Genomic DNA, 9,982 nt, shown 5'->3' on the forward strand with positions numbered 1-9,982 from the left:
GATTCGTCGGAGCACGACGTGATGAAGTAAAATTGGAATTTATTCTGCGAGGCTCACCGTCTCACCGGCGAGAAGTGGTCGAAGCCACCGTAACAATAGAAACAATTGCCGCCCCCCCCCTCATCGAGGCGCCGTAAAATTATCAAACTTTGCCCTGTCCGCGGCTATAAAATGGTTGGGGAGCACTGCTGTTAAGCACAAGTGAAAGCTTTTGGATTCGAAGAATTGCAAGCTCGCGTTTTCACCACTGGTCTAGCGAAACCTGAGAATAAAGCTGTGCAGCCCAATATAGCACCAACACAGAGTGGATCCACGCACAGGATCTCGTTCTCCTACCGAAGCTGAGATGGTCGCGTTCGAAGAATACGCGGCCATCAACAAAGGGTATTTCGATTCGTTGGAGGACGACCTGATGTATTATAATAGGAATTTATTCTGCGCGGCTCACCGTCTCACCGGCGAGAAGTGGTCGAAGCCACCGCAACAATATAAACAATTAACGCCCCCCATCTCATCGAGGCGCCGTAAAATTATGGAACGTTGCCCGGTCCGCGGCTATAAAATGGTTGGGGAGCACTGCTGTTAAGCACAAGTGAAAGCTTTTGGATTCGAAGAATTGCAAGCTCGCGTTTTCACCACTGCTCTAGCGAAACCTGAGAATAAAGCTGTGCAGCCCAATATTGCACCAACACAGAGTGGATCCACGCACAGGATCTCGTTCTCCAAACGAAGCTGAGATGGTCGCGTTCGAAGAATACGGGGCCATCAACAAAGGGTATTTCGATTCGTCGGAGGACGACGTGATGAATTATAATAGGAATTTATTCTGCGCGGCTCACCGTCTCACCGGCGAGAAGTGGTCGAAGCCACCGCAACAATATAAACAATTAACGCCCCCCATCTCATCGAGGCGCCGTGAAATTATGAAACGTTGCCCGGTCCGCGGCTATAAAATGGTTGGGGAGCACTGCTGTAAAGCACAAGTGAAATCTTTTTGATTCGAAGAATTGCAAGCTCATATTATCACCACTGGTCTAACGAAATGAGCGAATTAAGCTGAACAACCCAATATTGCACCAACACAGAGTGGAACCACGCGCACGATCTCGTTCTGCAACCGGAGCAGAGATGGACCCGTTCGAAGAATACGCGACCATCCACAATGGGTATTTCGATTCGTCGGAGCACGGCGTGATGAAGTAAAATTGGAATTTATTCTGCGAGGCTCACCGTCTCACCGGCGAGAAGTGGTCGAAGCCACCGTAACAATAGAAACAATTGCCGCCCCCCCCTCATCGAGGCGCCGTAAAATTATCAAACTTTGCCCTGTCCGCGGCTATAAAATGGTTGGGGAGCACTGCTGTTAAGCACAAGTGAAAGCTTTTGGATTCGAAGAATTGCATGCTCAAATTTTCACGACAGGTCTAGCGAAACCTGAGAATAAAGCTGTGCAGCCCAATATTGCACCAACACAGAGTGGATCGACGCGCAGGATCTCGTTCGCCAACCGAAGCTGAGATGGTCGCGTTCGAAGAATACGCGGCCATCAACAAAGGGTATTTCGATTCGTCGGAGGACGACGTGATGAATTATAATAGGAATTTATTCTGCGCGGCTCACCGTCTCACCGGCGAGAAGTGGTCGAAGCCACCGCAACAATATAAACAATTAACGCCCCCCATCTCATCGAGGCGCCGTGAAATTATGAAACGTTGCCCGGTCCGCGGCTGTAAAATGGTTGGGGAGCACTGCTGTAAAGCACAAGTGAAAGCTTTTTGATTCGAAGAATTGCAAGCTCATATTATCACCACAGGTCTAGCGAAAGCTGAGAATAAAGCTGTGCAGCCCAATATTGCACCAACGCAGAGTGGATCCACGCGCAGGATCTCGTTCTCCAAACGAAGCTGAGATGGTCGCGTTCGAAGAATACGGGGCCATCAACAAAGGGTATTTCGATTCGTCGGAGGACGACGTGATGAATTATAATAGGAATTTATTCTGCGCGGCTCACCGTCTCACCGGCGAGAAGTGGTCGAAGCCACCGCAACAATATAAACAATTAACGCCCCCCCATCTCATCGAGGCGCCGTAAAATTATGGAACGTTGCCCGGTCCGAGGCTATAAAATGGTTGGGGAGCACTGCTGTAAAGCACAAGTGAAATCTTTTTGATTCGAAGAATTGCAAGCTCATATTATCACCACTGGTCTAACGAAATGAGCGAATTAAGCTGAACAACCCAATATTGCACCAACACAGAGTGGAACCACGCGCACGATCTCGTTCTGCAACCGTAGCAGAGATGGACCCGTTCGAAGAATACGCGACCATCCACAATGGGTATTTCGATTCGTCGGAGCACGGCGTGATGAAGTAAAATTGGAATTTATTCTGCGAGGCTCACCGTCTCACCGGCGAGAAGTGGTCGAAGCCACCGTAACAATAGAAACAATTGCCGCCCCCCCCTCATCGAGGCGCCGTAAAATTATCAAACTTTGCCCTGTCCGCGGCTATAAAATGGTTGGGGAGCACTGCTGTTAAGCACAAGTGAAAGCTTTTGGATTCGAAGAATTGCATGCTCAAATTTTCACGACAGGTCTAGCGAAACCTGAGAATAAAGCTGTGCAGCCCAATATTGCACCAACACAGAGTGGATCGACGCGCAGGATCTCGTTCGCCAACCGAAGCTGAGATGGTCGCGTTCGAAGAATACGCGGCCATCAACAAAGGGTATTTCGATTCGTCGGAGGACGACGTGATGAATTATAATAGGAATTTATTCTGCGCGGCTCACCGTCTCACCGGCGAGAAGTGGTCGAAGCCACCGCAACAATATAAACAATTAACGCCCCCCATCTCATCGAGGCGCCGTGAAATTATGAAACGTTGCCCGGTCCGCGGCTGTAAAATGGTTGGGGAGCACTGCTGTAAAGCACAAGTGAAAGCTTTTTGATTCGAAGAATTGCAAGCTCATATTATCACCACAGGTCTAGCGAAAGCTGAGAATAAACCTGTGCAGCCCAATATTGCACCAACGCAGAGTGGATCCACGCGCAGGATCTCGTTCTCCAAACGAAGCTGAGATGGTCGCGTTCGAAGAATACGGGGCCATCAACAAAGGGTATTTCGATTCGTCGGAGGACGACGTGATGAATTATAATAGGAATTTATTCTGCGCGGCTCACCGTCTCACCGGCGAGAAGTGGTCGAAGCCACCGCAACAATATAAACAATTAACGCCCCCCATCTCATCGAGGCGCCGTGGAATTATGAAACGTTGCCCGGTCCGCGGCTATAAAATGGTTGGGGAGCACTGCTGTAAAGCACAAGTGAAATCTTTTTGATTCGAAGAATTGCAAGCTCATATTATCACCACTGGTCTAACGAAATGAGCGAATTAAGCTGAACAACCCAATATTGCACCAACACAGAGTGGAACCACGCGCACGATCTCGTTCTGCAACCGTAGCAGAGATGGACCCGTTCGAAGAATACGCGACCATCCACAATGGGTATTTCGATTCGTCGGAGCACGACGTGATGAAGTAAAATTGGAATTTATTCTGCGAGGCTCACCGTCTCACCGGCGAGAAGTGGTCGAAGCCACCGTAACAATAGAAACAATTGCCGCCCCCCCCTCATCGAGGCGCCGTAAAATTATCAAACTTTGCCCTGTCCGCGGCTATAAAATGGTTGGGGAGCACTGCTGTTAAGCACAAGTGAAAGCTTTTGGATTCGAAGAATTGCATGCTCGAATTTTCACCACAGGTCTAGCGAAACCTGAGAATAAAGCTGTGCAGCCCAATATTGCACCAACGCAGAGTGGATCCACGCGCAGGATCTCGTTCTCCAAACGAAGCTGAGATGGTCGCGTTCGAAGAATACGGGGCCATCAACAAAGGGTATTTCGATTCGTCGGAGGACGACGTGATGAATTATAATAGGAATTTATTCTGCGCGGCTCACCGTCTCACCGGCGAGAAGTGGTCGAAGCCACCGCAACAATATAAACAATTAACGCCCCCCCATCTCATCGAGGCGCCGTAAAATTATGGAACGTTGCCCGGTCCGAGGCTATAAAATGGTTGGGGAGCACTGCTGTCAAGCACAAGTGAAAGCTTTTTGATTCGAAGAATTGCAAGCTCATATTATCACCACTGGTCTAACGAAATGAGCGAATTAAGCTGAACAACCCAAGATTGCACCAACACAGAGTGGAACCACGCGCACGATCTCGTTCTGCAACCGTAGCAGAGGTGGACCCGTTCGAAGAATACGCGACCATCCACAAAGGGTATTTCGATTCGTCGGAGCACGACGTGATGAAGTAAAATTGGAATTTATTCTGCGAGGCTCACCGTCTCACCGGCGAGAAGTGGTCGAAGCCACCGTAACAATAGAAACAATTGCCGCCCCCCCCCTCATCGAGGCGCCGTAAAATTATCAAACTTTGCCCTGTCGGCGGCTATAAAATGGTTGGGGAGCACTGCTGTTAAGCACAAGTGAAAGCTTTTGGATTCGAAGAATTGCAAGCTCGCGTTTTCACCACTGGTCTAGCGAAACCTGAGAATAAAGCTGTGCAGCCCAATATTAAACCAACACAGAGTGGATCCACGCGCAGGATCTCGTTCTCCAACCGAAGCTGAGATGGTCGCGTTCGAAGAATACGCGGCCATCAACAAAGGGTACTTCGATTCGTCGGAGGACGACGTGATGAATTATAATAGGAATTTATTCTGCGCGGCTCACCGTCTCACCGGCGAGAAGTGGTCGAAGCCACCGCAACAATATAAACAATTAACGCCCCCCCATCTCATCGAGGCGCCGTAAAATTATGGAACGTTGCCCGGTCCGAGGCTATAAAATGGTTGGGGAGCACTGCTGTCAAGCACAAGTGAAAGCTTTTTGATTCGAAGAATTGCAAGCTCATATTATCACCACTGGTCTAACGAAATGAGCGAATTAAGCTGAACAACCCAAGATTGCACCAACACAGAGTGGAACCACGCGCACGATCTCGTTCTGCAACCGTAGCAGAGGTGGACCCGTTCGAAGAATACGCGACCATCCACAAAGGGTATTTCGATTCGTCGGAGCACGACGTGATGAAGTAAAATTGGAATTTATTCTGCGAGGCTCACCGTCTCACCGGCGAGAAGTGGTCGAAGCCACCGTAACAATAGAAACAATTGCCGCCCCCCCCCTCATCGAGGCGCCGTAAAATTATCAAACTTTGCCCTGTCGGCGGCTATACAATGGTTGGGGAGCACTGCTGTTAAGCACAAGTGAAAGCTTTTGGATTCGAAGAATTGCAAGCTCGCGTTTTCACCACTGGTCTAGCGAAACCTGAGAATAAAGCTGTGCAGCCCAATATAGCACCAACACAGAGTGGATCGACGCGCAGGATCTCGTTCGCCAACCGAAGCTGAGATGGTCGCGTTCGAAGAATACGCGGCCATCAACAAAGGGTACTTCGATTCGTTGGAGGACGACCTGATGTATTATAATAGGAATTTATTCTGCGCGGCTCACCGTCTCACCGGCGAGAAGTGGTCGAAGCCACCGCAACAATATAAACAATTAACGCCCCCCATCTCATCGAGGCGCCGTAAAATTATGGAACGTTGCCCGGTCCGCGGCTATAAAATGGTTGGGGAGCACTGCTGTTAAGCACAAGTGAAAGCTTTTGGATTCGAAGAATTGCAAGCTCGCGTTTTCACCACTGCTCTAGCGAAACCTGAGAATAAAGCTGTGCAGCCCAATATTGCACCAACACAGAGTGGATCCACGCACAGGATCTCGTTCTCCTACCGAAGCTGAGATGGTCGCGTTCGAAGAATACGCGGCCATCAACAAAGGGTATTTCGATTCGTTGGAGGACGACCTGATGTATTATAATAGGAATTTATTCTGCGCGGCTCACCGTCTCACCGGCGAGAAGTGGTCGAAGCCACCGCAACAATATAAACAATTAACGCCCCCCATCTCATCGAGGCGCCGTAAAATTATGGAACGTTGCCCGGTCCGCGGCTATAAAATGGTTGGGGAGCACTGCTGTTAAGCACAAGTGAAAGCTTTTGGATTCGAAGAATTGCAAGCTCGCGTTTTCACCACTGCTCTAGCGAAACCTGAGAATAAAGCTGTGCAGCCCAATATTGCACCAACACAGAGTGGATCCACGCACAGGATCTCGTTCTCCAAACGAAGCTGAGATGGTCGCGTTCGAAGAATACGGGGCCATCAACAAAGGGTATTTCGATTCGTCGGAGGACGACGTGATGAATTATAATAGGAATTTATTCTGCGCGGCTCACCGTCTCACCGGCGAGAAGTGGTCGAAGCCACCGCAACAATATAAACAATTAACGCCCCCCATCTCATCGAGGCGCCGTGAAATTATGAAACGTTGCCCGGTCCGCGGCTATAAAATGGTTGGGGAGCACTGCTGTAAAGCACAAGTGAAATCTTTTTGATTCGAAGAATTGCAAGCTCATATTATCACCACTGGTCTAACGAAATGAGCGAATTAAGCTGAACAACCCAATATTGCACCAACACAGAGTGGAACCACGCGCACGATCTCGTTCTGCAACCGTAGCAGAGATGGACCCGTTCGAAGAATACGCGACCATCCACAATGGGTATTTCGATTCGTCGGAGCACGGCGTGATGAAGTAAAATTGGAATTTATTCTGCGAGGCTCACCGTCTCACCGGCGAGAAGTGGTCGAAGCCACCGTAACAATAGAAACAATTGCCGCCCCCCCCTCATCGAGGCGCCGTAAAATTATCAAACTTTGCCCTGTCCGCGGCTATAAAATGGTTGGGGAGCACTGCTGTTAAGCACAAGTGAAAGCTTTTGGATTCGAAGAATTGCATGCTCAAATTTTCACGACAGGTCTAGCGAAACCTGAGAATAAAGCTGTGCAGCCCAATATTGCACCAACACAGAGTGGATCGACGCGCAGGATCTCGTTCGCCAACCGAAGCTGAGATGGTCGCGTTCGAAGAATACGCGGCCATCAACAAAGGGTATTTCGATTCGTCGGAGGACGACGTGATGAATTATAATAGGAATTTATTCTGCGCGGCTCACCGTCTCACCGGCGAGAAGTGGTCGAAGCCACCGCAACAATATAAACAATTAACGCCCCCCATCTCATCGAGGCGCCGTGAAATTATGAAACGTTGCCCGGTCCGCGGCTGTAAAATGGTAGGGGAGCACTGCTGTAAAGCACAAGTGAAAGCTTTTTGATTCGAAGAATTGCAAGCTCATATTATCACCACTGGTCTAACGAAATGAGCGAATTAAGCTGAACAACCCAAGATTGCACCAACACAGAGTGGAACCACGCGCACGATCTCGTTTTGCAACCGTAGCAGAGGTGGACCCGTTCGAAGAATACGCGACCATCCACAAAGGGTATTTCGATTCGTCGGAGCACGACCTGATGTATTATAATAGGAATTTATTCTGCGCGGCTCACCGTCTCACCGGCGAGAAGTGGTCGAAGCCACCGCAACAATATAAACAATTAACGCCCCCCATCTCATCGAGGCGCCGTAAAATTATGGAACGTTGCCCGGTCCGCGGCTATAAAATGGTTGGGGAGCACTGCTGTTAAGCACAAGTGAAAGCTTTTGGATTCGAAGAATTGCAAGCTCGCGTTTTCACCACTGCTCTAGCGAAACCTGAGAATAAAGCTGTGCAGCCCAATATTGCACCAACACAGAGTGGATCCACGCACAGGATCTCGTTCTCCAAACGAAGCTGAGATGGTCGCGTTCGAAGAATACGCGGCCATCAACAAAGGGTATTTCGATTCGTTGGAGGACGACGTGATGTATTATAATAGGAATTTATTCTAAGCGGCTCACCGTCTCACCGGCGAGAAGTGGTCGAAGCCACCGTAACAATAGAAACAATTGCGGCCCCCCCTCATCGAGGCGCCGTAAAATTATCAAACTTTGCCCTGTCCGCGGCTATAAAATGGTTGGGGAGCACTGCTGTTAAGCACAAGTGGAAGCTTTTGGATTCGAAGAATTGCATGCTCGAATTTTCACCACAGGTCTAGCGAAACCTGAGAATAAAGCTGTGCAGCCCAATATTACACCAACACAGAGTGGATCGACGCGCAGGATCTCGTTCGCCAACCGAAGCTGAGATGGTCGCGTTCGAAGAATACGCGGCCATCAACAAAGGGTACTTCGATTCGTCGGAGGATAACATGATGAATTATAATAGGAATTTATTCTGCGCGGCTCACCGTCTCACCGGCGAGAAGTGGTCGAAGCCACCGCAACAATATAAACAATTGACGCCCCCCATCTCATCGAGGCGCCGTGAAATTATGAAACGTTGCCCGGTCCGCGGCTATAAAATGGTTGGGGAGCTCTGCTGTAAAGCACAAGTGAAATCTTTTTGATTCGAAGAATTGCAAGCTCATATTATCACCACTGGTCTAACGAAATGTGCGAATTAAGCTGAACAACCCAATATTGCACCAACACAGAGTGGAACCACGCGCACGATCTCGTTCTGCAACCGTAGCAGAGATGGACCCGTTCGAAGAATACGCGACCATCCACAAAGGGTATTTCGATTCGTCGGAGCACGACGTGATGAAGTATAATTGGAATTAATCTGCGAGGCTCACCGTCTCACCGGCGAGAAGTGGTCGAAGCCACCGTAACAATAGAAACAATTGCCGCCCCCCCCCTCATCGAGGCGCCGTAAAATTTTCAAACTTTGCCCTGTCGGCGGCTATAAAATGGTTGGGGAGCACTGCTGTTAAGCACAAGTGAAAGCTTTTGGATTCGAAGAATTGCAAGCTCGCGTTTTCACCACTGGTCTAGCGAAACCTGAGAATAAAGCTGTGCAGCCCAATATTGCACCAACACAGAGTGGATCCACGCGCAGGATCTCGTTCTCCAACCGAAGCTGAGATGGTCGCGTTCGAAGAATACGCGGACATCAACAAAGGGTATTTCGATTCGTTGGAGGACGACGTGATGTATTATAATAGGAATTTATTCTGCGCGGCTCACCGTCTCACCGGCGAGAAGTGGTCGAAGCCACCGCAACAATATAAACAATTAACGCCCCCCATCTCATCGAGGCGCCGTAAAATTATGGAACGTTGCCCGGTCCGCGGCTATAAAATGGTTGGGGAGCACTGCTGTTAAGCACAAGTGAAAGCTTTTGGATTCGAAGAATTGCAAGCTCGCGTTTTCACCACTGCTCTAGCGAAACCTGAGAATAAAGCTGTGCAGCCCAATATTGCACCAACACAGAGTGGATCCACGCACAGGATCTCGTTCTCCAAACGAAGCTGAGATGGTCGCGTTCGAAGAATACGCGGCCATCAACAAAGGGTATTTCGATTCGTTGGAGGACGACGTGATGTATTATAATAGGAATTTATTCTAAGCGGCTCACCGTCTCACCGGCGAGAAGTGGTCGAAGCCACCGTAACAATAGAAACAATTGCGGCCCCCCCTCATCGAGGCGCCGTAAAATTATCAAACTTTGCCCTGTCCGCGGCTATAAAATGGTTGGGGAGCACTGCTGTTAAGCACAAGTGGAAGCTTTTGGATTCGAAGAATTGCATGCTCGAATTTTCACCACAGGTCTAGCGAAACCTGAGAATAAAGCTGTGCAGCCCAATATTACACCAACACAGAGTGGATCGACGCGCAGGATCTCGTTCGCCAACCGAAGCTGAGATGGTCGCGTTCGAAGAATACGCGGCCATCAACAAAGGGTACTTCGATTCGTCGGAGGATAACATGATGAATTATAATAGGAATTTATTCTGCGCGGCTCACCGTCTCACCGGCGAGAAGTGGTCGAAGCCACCGCAACAATATAAACAATTGACGCCCCCCATCTCATCGAGGCGCCGTGAAATTATGAAACGTTGCCCGGTCCGCGGCTATAAAATGGTTGGGGAGCTCTGCTGTAAAGCACAAGTGAAATCTTTT

This window comes from Lasioglossum baleicum, unplaced genomic scaffold (genome assembly GCF_051020765.1).
Source record: "Lasioglossum baleicum unplaced genomic scaffold, iyLasBale1 scaffold0047, whole genome shotgun sequence".
Taxonomy (NCBI): domain Eukaryota; kingdom Metazoa; phylum Arthropoda; class Insecta; order Hymenoptera; family Halictidae; genus Lasioglossum; species Lasioglossum baleicum.